We start from the raw sequence: 13,136 nt of genomic DNA, 5'->3' as shown, positions 1-13,136 counted from the left end.
TGTTACCAAACGCTTCTCTGACAGTGGTTCCCAAATGCACCCAGACTCACAGTGTGATTCTAGACAAGCACCACTATCCCTAGGAGTTTACCAAAACTCATTCACTACACTGGAACTGGTAAAGGAACTGCACACAATCTACATATTTCACGACTACACTTTAGTGTCAATGCCTGACTCATTTAATCAACACATAAGCAAAGGCTGGCTTCTAATGCTACTAAAACTTGACAACATGACAGGTTTTAAAACAGTTATCTGTCAGTAAATAAACGATGTTACCAAATGCTTCTCTCACAATCCTTACCCAAATGCACACAGACTCACAGTGTGATTTTAGACAAGCAACACTATCCTAGGAGTTTACCAAAACTCATTCACTACTCTGGAAGAGTTAATGGTACTGCACACAATCTACATATTTAAGTACACCACATCAGTGTCAAAGCATGACTCATTTAATCAACGCATAAGCAATGCTACTAAAACTTGACAACATGACAGGTTTTAAAACAGTAATCTGTCAGCAAATACATGATGTTACCAAACACTTCTCTGACTGTGGTTCCCAAATGCACACAGACTCACAGTGTGATTCTAGACAAGCACCACTATCCCTAGGAGTTTACCAAAACTCATTCACTACAGTGGAAGAGGTAAGGGAACTGCACACAATCTACATATTTCACGACTGCACTTTAGTGTCAATGCCTAACTCATTTAATCAACACATAAGCAAAGACTGGCTTCTAATGCTACTAAAACTTGACAACATGACAAGTTTTAAAACAGTTTTCTGTCAGCAAATACATGATGTTACCAAACGCTTCTCTGACAGTGGTTCCCAAATGCACACAGACTCAGTGTGATTCTAGACAAGCACCACTATCCCTAGGAGTTTACCAAAACTCATTCACTACAGTGAAGGAGGTAAGGGAACTGCACACAATCTACATATTTCACGGCTGCACTTTAGTGTCAATGCCTCACTCATTTAATCAACACATAAGCAAAGACTGGCTTCTAATGCTACTAAAATTTGACAACAGGACAAGTTTTAAAACAGTTTTCTGTCAGCAAATACACGATGTTACCAAACGCTTCTTTCACAGTGGTTCCCAAATGCACAAAGACTCACAGTGTGATTCTAGACAAGCACCAGTATTCCTAGGAGTTTACCAAAACTCATTCACTACACTGGAAGTGATAAGGGAACTGCACACAATCTACATATTTCACGACTGCTCTTTAGTGTCAATACCTGACTCATTTAATCAACACATAAGCAAAGACTGGCTTCTAATGCTACTAAAACTTGACAACATGACAGGTTTCAAAACAGTTTTCTGTCAGCAAATTCACGATGTTACCAAACGCTTCTCTGACAGTGGTTCCCAAATGTACACAGACTCACAGTGTGATTCTAGACAAGCACCAGTATTCCTAGGAGTTTACCAAAACTCATTCACTACACTGGAAGTGATAAGGGAACTGCACACAATCTACATATTTCACGACTGCTCTTTAGTGTCAATACCTGACTCATTTAATCAACACATAAGCAAAGACTGGCTTCTAATGCTACTAAAACTTGACAACATGACAGGTTTCAAAACAGTTTTCTGTCAGCAAATTCACGATGTTACCAAACGCTTCTCTGACAGTGGTTCCCAAATGTACACAGACTCACAGTGTGATTCTAGACAAGCACCAGTATTCCTAGGAGTTTACCAAAACTCATTCACTACACTGGAAGTGGTAAGGGAACTGCACACAATCTACGTATTTCACGACTACACTTTACTGTCAATACCTAACTCATTTAATGAAAGCATAAGCCATAACTGTGTTCTAATGCTCCTAAAACTTGACAACATGACAGGTTTCAAAACAGTTATCTGTCAGCAAATGCACAATGTTACCAAACGCTTCTCCACAGTGGTTCCCAAATGCACACAGGCTCTCTGTGTGATTCTAGACAAACAACACTATCCCTTACACTATACCAAAACACATTTCTTCATCTACAAGGAGTACTACATTTTACTGCAGAAACATAACTCATTTCACAAATTCATAAACAATAAGTGGTTTCTAAATCTACCAAAATATAAGAACTGCATAGTTATCTGTCTACAAACACATGAAAAAACACAAATCCTTATCACAAAATGGTTTCTACATGCACACACACTGTCAATAAGATTGTAGAGAAACAAAAATACTCCCTACACTTTAGCAGAAAAAATACATTAGTCTGATTAAAATAAAAATAGTCTACATACATCCCCTCACAATTAAATAACTCACCTTTCAAGATGTTTTGTAGAATAAGAAGTATATCAGTCACACACCAGATATCAGTCACACACCAGATTTTCTTATACAGAATCTCTGCACTGTGCACCTGTCAGCAAAACCAAAGAATGGCAAAGTTTCCCTCTCATTTTCCACACATATACATGTAAACATCAAATCACATTCCTTCCCACATAAATTCAAAAGCAAACACACATTTCTATTGGTTAAACATTTCAACCCTTTCCAAATGACATAAACTTCAACCCTTCCCCCAATCTGCCTTCTGCCCGTTACCATAGAAATAGGTCATGGAACAGTGTACTGAGCACACAGGTCACAAGTTCAGCACACACAATGTTGCTAATCAAAACACCAAGGGGCAGATTTATGTTGCACTTGCGCCACTTTTGCGCCACCGTTGCGTCACTTTTGTGACGCAGCAGCGGCGCATATCCTGCGCCATGGTGCGGGGTATTTACAACGTGACGCATCTGGGAGATGCGTCATGTTGTAAAGCCCTGTGCCACATGTAGGCGTTCCAGGGCAGGTGGGGGCATTCCGGCGCAGGAACGCCTCCTAAAAGTGGCTGAGTGAAATCTACAAGATTTCACTCAGTCACTTTTAGGCCCATGCTGCGTCAAAACCCTGCGCCTGCTTGAAGCAGGCGTAAGGATTGACGCAGCATTGTACAGATAGGGCCCCCCAGAACATTGCTGGAGCTGCGTCGCGCTTGCGACGCAACTCCAGCAATGCGCCACTTTTACGGCACAGATGCGTCACGCATCTGTGCCATTTTTGCCCCATGGTGCGCCGCATTATAAATGCGGCGCATCCATGGTGGCGCAGCTGTGGCGCATAATAACTGGCGCATCCCTGCTGATATGCAGGGATGCGCCAGTTAACATAAATCTGCCCCCAAGTGTGCTTGACTTCTCAACATATCAGCTTATCATATATAAGGTTCCTTACAATCTGTTTTTGTTAACAAATAAGAATCAACCGTTTAAAAAACAGAAATATGCACCCTACCTTTCAGTGTAGAAGGTTGTCAAACAACCAATGATTTCTTGTCTTTTTTCAAAATTGCATCTTAGCCACCATTTTAGAAACATTTTACTTTCCAAACTGCCATTTCATTTACAGAGACCATCTGAGTGCATCCAGACCTCTTGACAAGATGCTTACAATGTGGATTGTGGGACACAGATACATTTTCTGGAGCGAAAGGTATGCAGAAAACAAAGGCATTCACAAAGACCTAGGTTTGCCAAATGTAGACATTAAATGGATTGGACAGAGAGGGTTAAAGTGGCACCAATTGATGCCATTGGTGAAATCCTTCATGCAAATCCAACACCCTGACCTCATAATAGTGCTCTGTGGTGGCAATGACCTAGGCACTTTGACTGGGGTAGGTCTGGAAATGCTTATGAAGGACACCTTTGCAGAACTGATTTCACTTTTCCCTTAAACTGCCTTTGTGTAGTCTAACATATGCCAAAGGCAGAAATGGAACTGGTCCGATCATTTTTGTCCACAGATTGAGAAAGCTAGGAAACATGTGAATAAATCTGTTTCTGCTTTTCTCCGAGACTAACGAATGGGGTCCATTTACAATAACAATCTGCGCTTTCATATGCAAGAGATGCATAGGAGAGATGGAGTACACTTTACTGATGAAGGAAACAGAGTCTTCCTCAACAACTTTAGACTCTGTATAGGTACTTACTTATAAGTACCAAAAACTCTCAATGAACACAACGGCTCTTTCTAGAGCCACTCAAGAACAAAACACTTAAGCTTAATCTATATCTCCCAGCAATTTCATTTTTTTTTCCTTGGATCCGCGAACCCACCGCGAGAGAATCCGTGCATCCAACGCGATAGGATGCGCGCACCGTGCGCGCATTTCGACGCTTTTTTTTTTTAAAAAAAAGGGGTGCCCCAGTGGGTCCTTCTGGGACCCCCTAAGCACCTCTAGAGGGTCAGAGTATTTCCACTCTGCCCCCTTTATATGTTTTACGCACTTATTCCCCTTGCTTCTTCAGCCTCGCTTCTACCGAGGCAGAAAATGGCCGCCAACAGTTCCTGGTTTCGAATGTAGACAGACGCTCGACAGCCAATTAGCATTCAGCGCGCGATCGGGAGGGTGCGCGCTCGGTTCGGGGAGGGTTCGCGTACAGTGCGGGTACGGTCCGCGGATCCTCCGCGGCCATAGATATCACTAACTTTTTTACCCTAATTTTCTCAGGAACTACCGAACAGATTTACACCAAATATGCAAAAGGCACGAGTCCGAACTGAGGACTACCTCTTTACCAAATTTGGTGTCATTCCGTTCAGCGGTTCGGGCTGTAGCTGCGACAACAGGTCCTATGGGAAATTGCATGGGGAAAATGCGTTTTGGGACCCCCTTTTTTCTCGGCCCCCGCTTGACGAATCACCACGAAACTTTCCGGGTAGGAGCGGAGCGGAGCTGGCCAAAAGTTTGGAGAATTTCGCGAGGATTCGTCATCCGGCGCCAAAGATATTCCCAATAGAATGTTGCGGATTTCCTATGGAAAATAGGTCCTAACTATAACTATCTACTGGCGACCGCCAGTAGATAATACATATATATATATGCTCTTGCATGTAACATCCCCCCTCTGGCATGGGATGTGAGGAAAATAGGTGTTTTGGGTGGGGTAGTGCATTAATACTTAGGTATTATTGCTCATACCTGAGTATTCATTTTAAAACATTTATATTTAATTGTAAAATTTTAAAAAGTTGTGTAGTTTAGAGAGATGTACTCCCTATTTAATTTATTTTAAAATAAACTGTAAATAAAGAGCACACATTTAGAAGTGAAAAAATATATATTTATTAAAATAATTTTGAAGAACAGACAAAATATATATATACAACTTTATTTATTAAAAAAAAATGTAATAGTGTTTTAAAAATCTGAGGAAAGTTCTAAAAATATATAGTATACATTATTTTCTAAAAGTGAATTCCCTCCAAAACAAATGTAATGCCATATTTAAAATAATTTTTTGGGTGCTTTCTAACACTTTTCCATTGAAATCAATAGGAGAAATTGTCCTTTTACTTTTTTCTTTTTAGGATTCACGTATGCCATTGTGCATCTGTTTCTACAGTTGGTGGAGCGTCACAATCAAGATCAAAAGCAAGGAAGTGCTGCGGTCAGGTAAGACAAATTTTGTTAATAAACAGAGATTTTGGGTAGCATACTTTATTGTAAGGAGAGAGGGGGGAGGTGGTTAGATGTATGTCAGAAGTAAGATGTATGTTTTTAATGTTTTAACCACTTTTTCATTCCTTTGCAGCTAGCGGTTGTAGGCCCACATCGGGTTTATTTGAAAAAAAATTATTTTTGGTTTTAAAAAGACACGTTTTAAGAAAGAAACCAAAGATTTCTTTTTTTCTTCATTTTTTGCAACGTGTTTTTTAAAACATGGTATACCGTATTCACAGCACTCAAAACATGAGGAAGTAAGGAAATATGGATGTCTTGGATCGGCTATTGGATTCTGTTAACATTTTAAAAAATGTTGCTGGTTGTCTGGTTTATGCAGGATAATTTGACTATGTGTACCTTTGGACTTTTGGATTTTGGGACATCGCTCCGAATGATATGGATGGATTAATATCGTCTGGACAGTGGATTGGATAAATGGATTGGATTGGATAAATGGATTTGTTGCTGCCTTTTTTCCTAAAAACACATCTTTTTTAGAATTGTTCTGGGGGGATTGCATTTTTTTTAGACTACATGGTAACTTTGCAAAACAGTTGTTTTGGGGGGAAATATGGCTATACAAGTCTGTGCTTGTTTTTGATAGTTGACAACAGGAGTGCTCAAGTGCTAAAAGGTGGTTGTTTAAAAATCACCAAAAAGAGTTCAAGGAAGAAGACAACTTCAGGTAAGATCCCCTACATTTCTTTAATTTAAAAAACATATTTCCAAAATGCTAATCTAATTTAAAAACAAAATGCAAAACAGGGCAGTAAGATAGAATAGGTCTTAGTGTTGTAAGAAATGTAGTATGCATGCAATATTGTCTAGGTAGTCTGAAGCCACCATCAATGAAAACTGTTGAGTTTGACCCAATAGTCGCTATGACATTTATTTTGTTCTTTTTGAAACATGCATTGACTACCTGTCAATTGCTCTATTCTCATTTCTTGGAAACTTTGCTACTTCCTCAAAATTTCCAAGAAGTGTTAAAAGTTTGGGTGAGTTTTTCTGATTGATCTGTTGATTGAGTTGTGCCATCCCTCTATGGCATCATTAGTCTTTGCACCTCCCTCCAAGCAGTTTGTGTAACAGTTCCACCATTCAACAAAGATCCTTGGCTTCCTCCTGCAACCTGACCTGCTTAGATGGCCAATCTGTGTGTCCTCAAAGTAATTTAGTAAGGGTACCAATCTGTCATTGTTAGCTGTAAAATACTCAGATTCAGTAATTAATGTGTGGAATTCATCAACACTGTCAAGAAGAAAGCATAAATCAGTTAGTTTCTTTAACTCATACTGCAGATTACTGTCTGAAATATAATCCTCAACCAAGGATGTTTTTTGAACTTTTCTCAATATGCCTGTGGAAAGTGAAGAAAACATCCTTGAATTTGGGTATCGGGATATAATTTAGTAATGGTGTTAATCAAGATTAATTCAAAATCAATTAGCACTTTTCTAGGATGTTATTGAGTGTTTTACATTTTACCACTGTCAAAAATTCAGTGTATGTTGAGGTTTGCTTATCAGAGAGTAGGCGGTACAATGAAGGAACTGTAATGTTATTATTATTGCCGTGAATAGTGTATGTTTAGGTGAATGGTTAGTGTGTGGATTTAAAAGTCCCATCCATCATCCAGATATCACTATTCTCCAAAGTTACAAGGTAATGGGGTGTGCTAAAGATCAGTATACTACTGGAGGTTTTTGTTCTCATGCAAAAGAAAAGCTTCATTAGTAAAGGTTACAGTAAGTTCAGGGGAAATGCTATTGTCTGAGTAGGTCTGGGATGTTACACGTTGTGGGTTACTTGCCTGTTTATTTCTTTTAATAATTCTTCTGAGGTTAGGAATTGTGGGCATAGAACTTGCTACATGCAAAGGAATGTTTTGGAATACCTATCTCTAAACTGAGCCACATGGTTCATTTCAGGTGGATTCCCAAAGTTTTGATTTGCTGGATGTTCTCTCGAACCTCAATCTCCATTGCAGAGGCAGAGTGGTTATGCTTGGTTTTTTTTCCACAGTGTCACCAAGACTAACTGCTCTGCCTGTGCAATGGGGTGCATAATACTGCACACACCTCCAATGAGTCCTGGGCTCCGTTAATCTCTCCTTACAATAAAGGTAGCCACCATACTTTAGCAGTCGATTGCCTCTGTTAGATTTGATGTAGGTTGCCTCTCTTCCTGTTGGCATATTGTATTTGTCTCTAAAACAGGTGAGAAAAAGTAATTTTGTGTCAGAGTTTTTACAAATGGAAATGTTTATTACTAATAACCTGTAAAGAAAATGAGGCTATTATTTCTTGACTGGCCAGTGACGTTTCTAAGAGCATGATCTTTAGTCTATTGCTTGTCTTTGATTTTGGCAACTATGGGCCATGACTTTGGTGGTGCTGTGCCAGCGTTGTGCCAGCACAGCACCACAAAAGCTGCGCAAAGACCGCCCACCTGATTACGAGTTGAACTCGTGCAGGTGGTTAATGCTTTTGCCGTTTCCACGGCAGTGTCCTGAAAAAGGGCACCACAATGGGAATGGCAATAATTTTCGACCACGGCATGGACTGTGAAGTCCATGCTGTGCTGGAACTGGCTGTGCAGGCAGACGGGGGCACAGATTGTGCCCCCCTGAATGCATCCTATTGGCAGGGGGGCATTGGGGCCCTGTCGGACCCCCTTTGTTTCCTCTTCCCCAGCCTTTTCATAGTGACCTCACCACCATGAAAAGGATGGTGGTGGAGGAACTCGAAATATGCTCCGAGGAACTGCGCCAGTCCCGCTCAGCATATTGTATTTCCCCTCTGCCACGCCACCGCCAGGGAATGGCAGTTTCTTGGCGCAGCTGATGGTCCACCACTGTAATGATGCAGAAAGTCATTATCTGGCAGTCGAACCACCGCCACTACGAGTCTGATGGTCCATGGACCTCCAGACTCGCAATCAGCCCCTAATATTTTGTACTGTGATTTGTAGTTGACGCCTGTGAAAAGAAAGACAGGTTTTATAAATAGTTAGTGTCTGTGTTTTTACATTGGTTAGTTTCTTTGTTTGACCCAATTAGTCTTTTGGTGGTTCAGGACTTTTTTCAGTTCATATTGTTGAGTTGGATTACTCACTTCTGGGTGTTGTTGGCTTGGCATGAAAGCGAAATTGACATAAACAGAGATATTCAAATTGATTGTTATCTAAAGTAGGGCCCTTTTTTACATTTTCTGCTTTCTATTTTTCTAACTGGGAAAACAAATCTTCTGGTTAGTTTGGGTTAAGAAATTAGGTTTCGCAGACATTTTACCTTTCAAGGTATTTCACTTTTTGAACAATGGCTGGAGTAGATAGATTTGAGTCATGCTGATGTTTTTGTTTTGTCCTTTTTAATGGGTAAATTGTGGGCACCCCAGGACATTGCAGGAGCCGGCCCTGGGGGGTGGCGGTCCCCAGGGCTATTGAGAGCTCCAGGAGGGGGGCCGCGTGGCCCCCCTCCCTTAGTCAAAATAGCCCCAGGGAGATGGTGGTCCTTGGGACCCGGGGCTCCACAACCGACCCCTGCATTTTAATGAAGTGTGCCCCAGGGAGGTGGTGGGGGCAGGAGCCCCCCACACTTCTTTCATTATATTTAAGCCCCAGGGAGGTGGGGGTCCCTGGGTCACGGCCCCCCACATAATTATGGATGCACCGGGGAGGTGGCGGTCCCCGGAGCAGCGTGGGGGAGCAGGAGCCTCGCCACACATTTTTTTCAATGAAGCCCCAGGGAGGTGTCGGTCCCCGAGGCTGCAGGGGGGCATGTGACTCCACATATTATTTCAAAAGCCCCAGGGAGGTAGCGGCCCGGGGCTGTTTGGGCCCGTATGGCCCCCGCACACATTATAAACATTGCCTAGCCGGGGCCTTAATGAAAACTAAGCACGGGAGCCAGCGCTTCATTTTTTGTTTCTTTTTTCAGCCGGATTGGCGCACCCAGCGTGAATTTGGCTGATTTTTTTTTAAATGTTTTTTTGGGCCCTGGGGGTCATTGTGGGGCCCCCTGAGCAGGCCTAGCGGTTTAGGGTGTTTCTACCTTAATGAAAACTAAGCACGGGAGCCAGCGCTTCATTTTTTGTTTCTTTTTTCAGCCGGATTGGCGCACCCAGCGTGAATTTGGCTGATTTTTTTTTAAATGTTTTTTTGGGCCCTGGGGGTCATTGTGGGGCCCCCTGAGCAGGCCTAGCGGTTTAGGGTGTTTCTACCCTTATTCCATCTCCAAAGTAGGGGATACAAACGGTCTACGCGTTTCGGCGATGTGCCTTCAACTGGACCATAGAGTTTTCTACGTCTAGAATGTCTTATTTAAAGTGATAGGTGCAATTTTAAGTCCATTTTCTGTTTTTACATTTTTGTGTGAGTTTTTTTTAAACAAAATAAAACTTTCTTTAACATTCACTGTTGTTTTAAGACGTATCGCTCTCTCACACCACATAAGATTTCATCATAATTGGATAAGTTAATAATCATGACTGTAAAGTACTCAAATTGATTCATGAAACAGAGGCTGCATATATATTTTTTCTATTATATAAAGTGCATAAGTATTTGTGCAAAAATTAGCAAAATCTCAAAAGTTGAGAGGGAAACATTTTCCATATTTCAGCTGATTAACAGTTTCATACTGAGAAATTTACATTATTTGGATCTTGTAGTGTTACCTAACATCTTCTCTATTGTATAAATAAAATCTCATTAGTTATGATTTTCCTGAGTCTGTGCAAAATAGCAAAATAGCAAAAACTTCATTTCAGTAAGTTAAGGGATACATTTGACATATTTCAACAATTTCCGTGTGTATTTATATATATATATATATATATATATATATATATATATATATATATATATATATATATATTTCAGGGTAGGAGCGGAGCGGAGCTGGGCAAAAGTTTGGAGAATTTCGCGAAGATTCGTTAAATGGGCGCCAAAGATATTCCCAATAGAATGTTGCGGATTTCCTATGGAAAATAGGTCCTAACTATAACTATCTACTGGCGACCGCCTGTAGATCATAGATATATATATATATATATGATCTACTGGCGGTCGCCAGTAGATAGTTATAGTTAGGACCGTGTTCCCATAGGAAATCTGAAAATTCTATTTTGAATAACTTTGGCGCCGGTTGACGAATCCTCGCGAAATTTTCAAAACTAATGGGGCGCTCTGCTCAGCTCCTACCCTGAAAGTCTCGGGGTGATTTGTCAAGCGGGGGCCGAGAAAAAGGGGGGGTCCCAAAACGCGTTTTCCCCATGCATTTTTCCATAGGACCTTTAGTCGCAGCTACAGCCCCAACGGCTGAACAGAATTACTTGAAATTTGGCAGAGAGGTAGCCATAAGGACAGGGAAGTGCCTTTCGCAGGTCTGGTGTAAATCCGTTCAGTATTTCCTGCGAAAATAGCATTTAAAAGCATATCAATATCTGCGCGCACTGTGCAAGCCCTGTGCGCGCACCCTGCCGTGCGCGAGCGTAATTCTGATTGGTTGTTATATGTCTGTAAACATTCGAATCGGTCGGCTGCCATTTTGTCTGTCGCACTGAAAAGGAAAGGTGGAGAATGTGAATAGGGGGCAGGGTAGGGAGTTCTTGACCCCCTAGCCATTGTCAGGGGGTCACAGTAGGACCACGAAGGGCAAAAAAAAAGATTTTAATTTTTTTTAAAAACTTCGCGAGGTGCGCGCACTCTGCGCGCACCCGAAAAAAAACATTTAAAAAAATAGAAATAAAAATCAAGTTTAAGTGTTTTGATATTAGGTGGCTCTAAAAAGAGCCCTTGTGTTTATTAAGTGTTTTTCGGTACCTACAAGTAAGTACCGATGCAGAGTCTAAAGTTTAGAGGAAGCCTCTGTTCCCTTCATCATTGAAATGTACACCGTCTCCTCTATAAATGTCTTGCATGTTGTAACGCAAGTTGTTGTGGTATATAGAACCCATACCATAGTCTCTGAGGAAAGCAGAAACAGACTTATTGACGTGCTTTCTTGCTTTGTCAATCTGCGGACAAAATTGGTTGGACCAGTTCCACTTTTGCCTTTGGCATATATTAGAATATACAAAGGTAGTTTGTGGAAAAAGTGACATCAATTGCAGAAAGGTGTCCTTAATAAGCATTTCCAGACCTACCCCAGTTAAAGTGCCTAGGTCATTTCCACCACAGTGCACAATAAGAAGGTTAGGCTGTGGGAGATGTAGAAAGGTTTTCACCAAAGGCATTAATTGGTGCCACTTTAATCCTCTCTGACCAATCCAGTTAATGTCTACATTTGGCAAAGCAAGGTCTTTTACAATACCTCTTTTTTCTGCAAATTTTTCACTCCAGAAGACATAGCTATGACCTACAATCCACACTGTGAACATCTTCCAAGGAGAACAGGATGCACTCAGGAGGTGTCTTTCAGTAGAATGGCAATATGAAAAGAAAGACAGTTGAAAAATGGAGGCATACATACTTTTTTTTAATAAAAAGAACTCATTGGCTGATTCAAACCATTTTACAGTTAAAACTAGGCTGTATGTTTACATTTTTAAAAGCATGTTTTGGATTGGTACACAAAAATCTGTTCCCACTGAACATTACTTTGGATTTGCTGTTAGGTTTGAAAAGTTAAGCACTCTTGCTCTTTGGATTAGAAACATTGTGTGCTGAACTTCTGACCTCTCTGCTCACACCAGTGTTCCATGACCTGTTGCTATGGTAGCAGGCAGAAGTCATGTTGGGGGAAGGGATGATTTGGAAAGGGGTTGAAAGTTGCAACCAATAGAAATGTGTGATTCCATTTGAAAAAATGTGGGAAGGACTGTGATTTTACATTAACATGTATATGTGTGAAAAAAGAGAGGGAAAAATTGCCAATTACTGGTTGTGGTGAGAGGAGAGAGGTGTACAGCTCTGAGATTCTGGCTCTGATAATCTGCTGTTTGAGTGCCACATTTCTTTATCAACTAACTAATTTTAAAGGTGAGTTATGAGTTTGAGAGGGGATGTATGTGGTGATTTTTTATATAAATATTAGAATTGTCATTCTTCTTTTAAAGTTGTGTTTTACATTTTGTGTTTTGGGGGATATTTAACTGTCTTGAACTTGTAAGATATTATGGAGTATGTCTTCACTGTAAGTTAAGGTGTAGTGGTATCACTGAGGAATACTGTTTTGTGCCTAGAATCACATCATGAGTCTGTCTGCACACAGGATTTGTTGTCAGAGATTTAATTTGTGTTGCTCTTGTTCTGTTAGCCTTGCACTTGCAGAAAAGGGGCAGTTTGTTTTCTTAAAGTGTGATGGTTAGCATTCAGCAGAAATCAGTTATTCACAAATGAGAGGCAAATGCAAACACATTTGAAAATAGCATGGTACATTTTCCTACCACTTTAAAAGTTGTGTTTTACATTTTATGTTAAGGAAGATATTTAGGTGCCTTGAACATGTTAGATATTATGGAGTATGTCTTCACTATAAGTTAAGGTGTACTGGTATCACCCAGGAATACTGTTCTCTGCCTAGAATCCCACCATGAGACAGTGTGCACACAGGAATTGTTATCAGAGATTTAATTTGTGTTGG

Source organism: Triturus cristatus, chromosome 6 (genome assembly GCF_964204655.1).
Source record: "Triturus cristatus chromosome 6, aTriCri1.1, whole genome shotgun sequence".
In the NCBI taxonomy this organism is placed as follows: Eukaryota; Metazoa; Chordata; class Amphibia; order Caudata; family Salamandridae; genus Triturus; species Triturus cristatus.
This window is presented reverse-complemented; position numbering follows the sequence as displayed.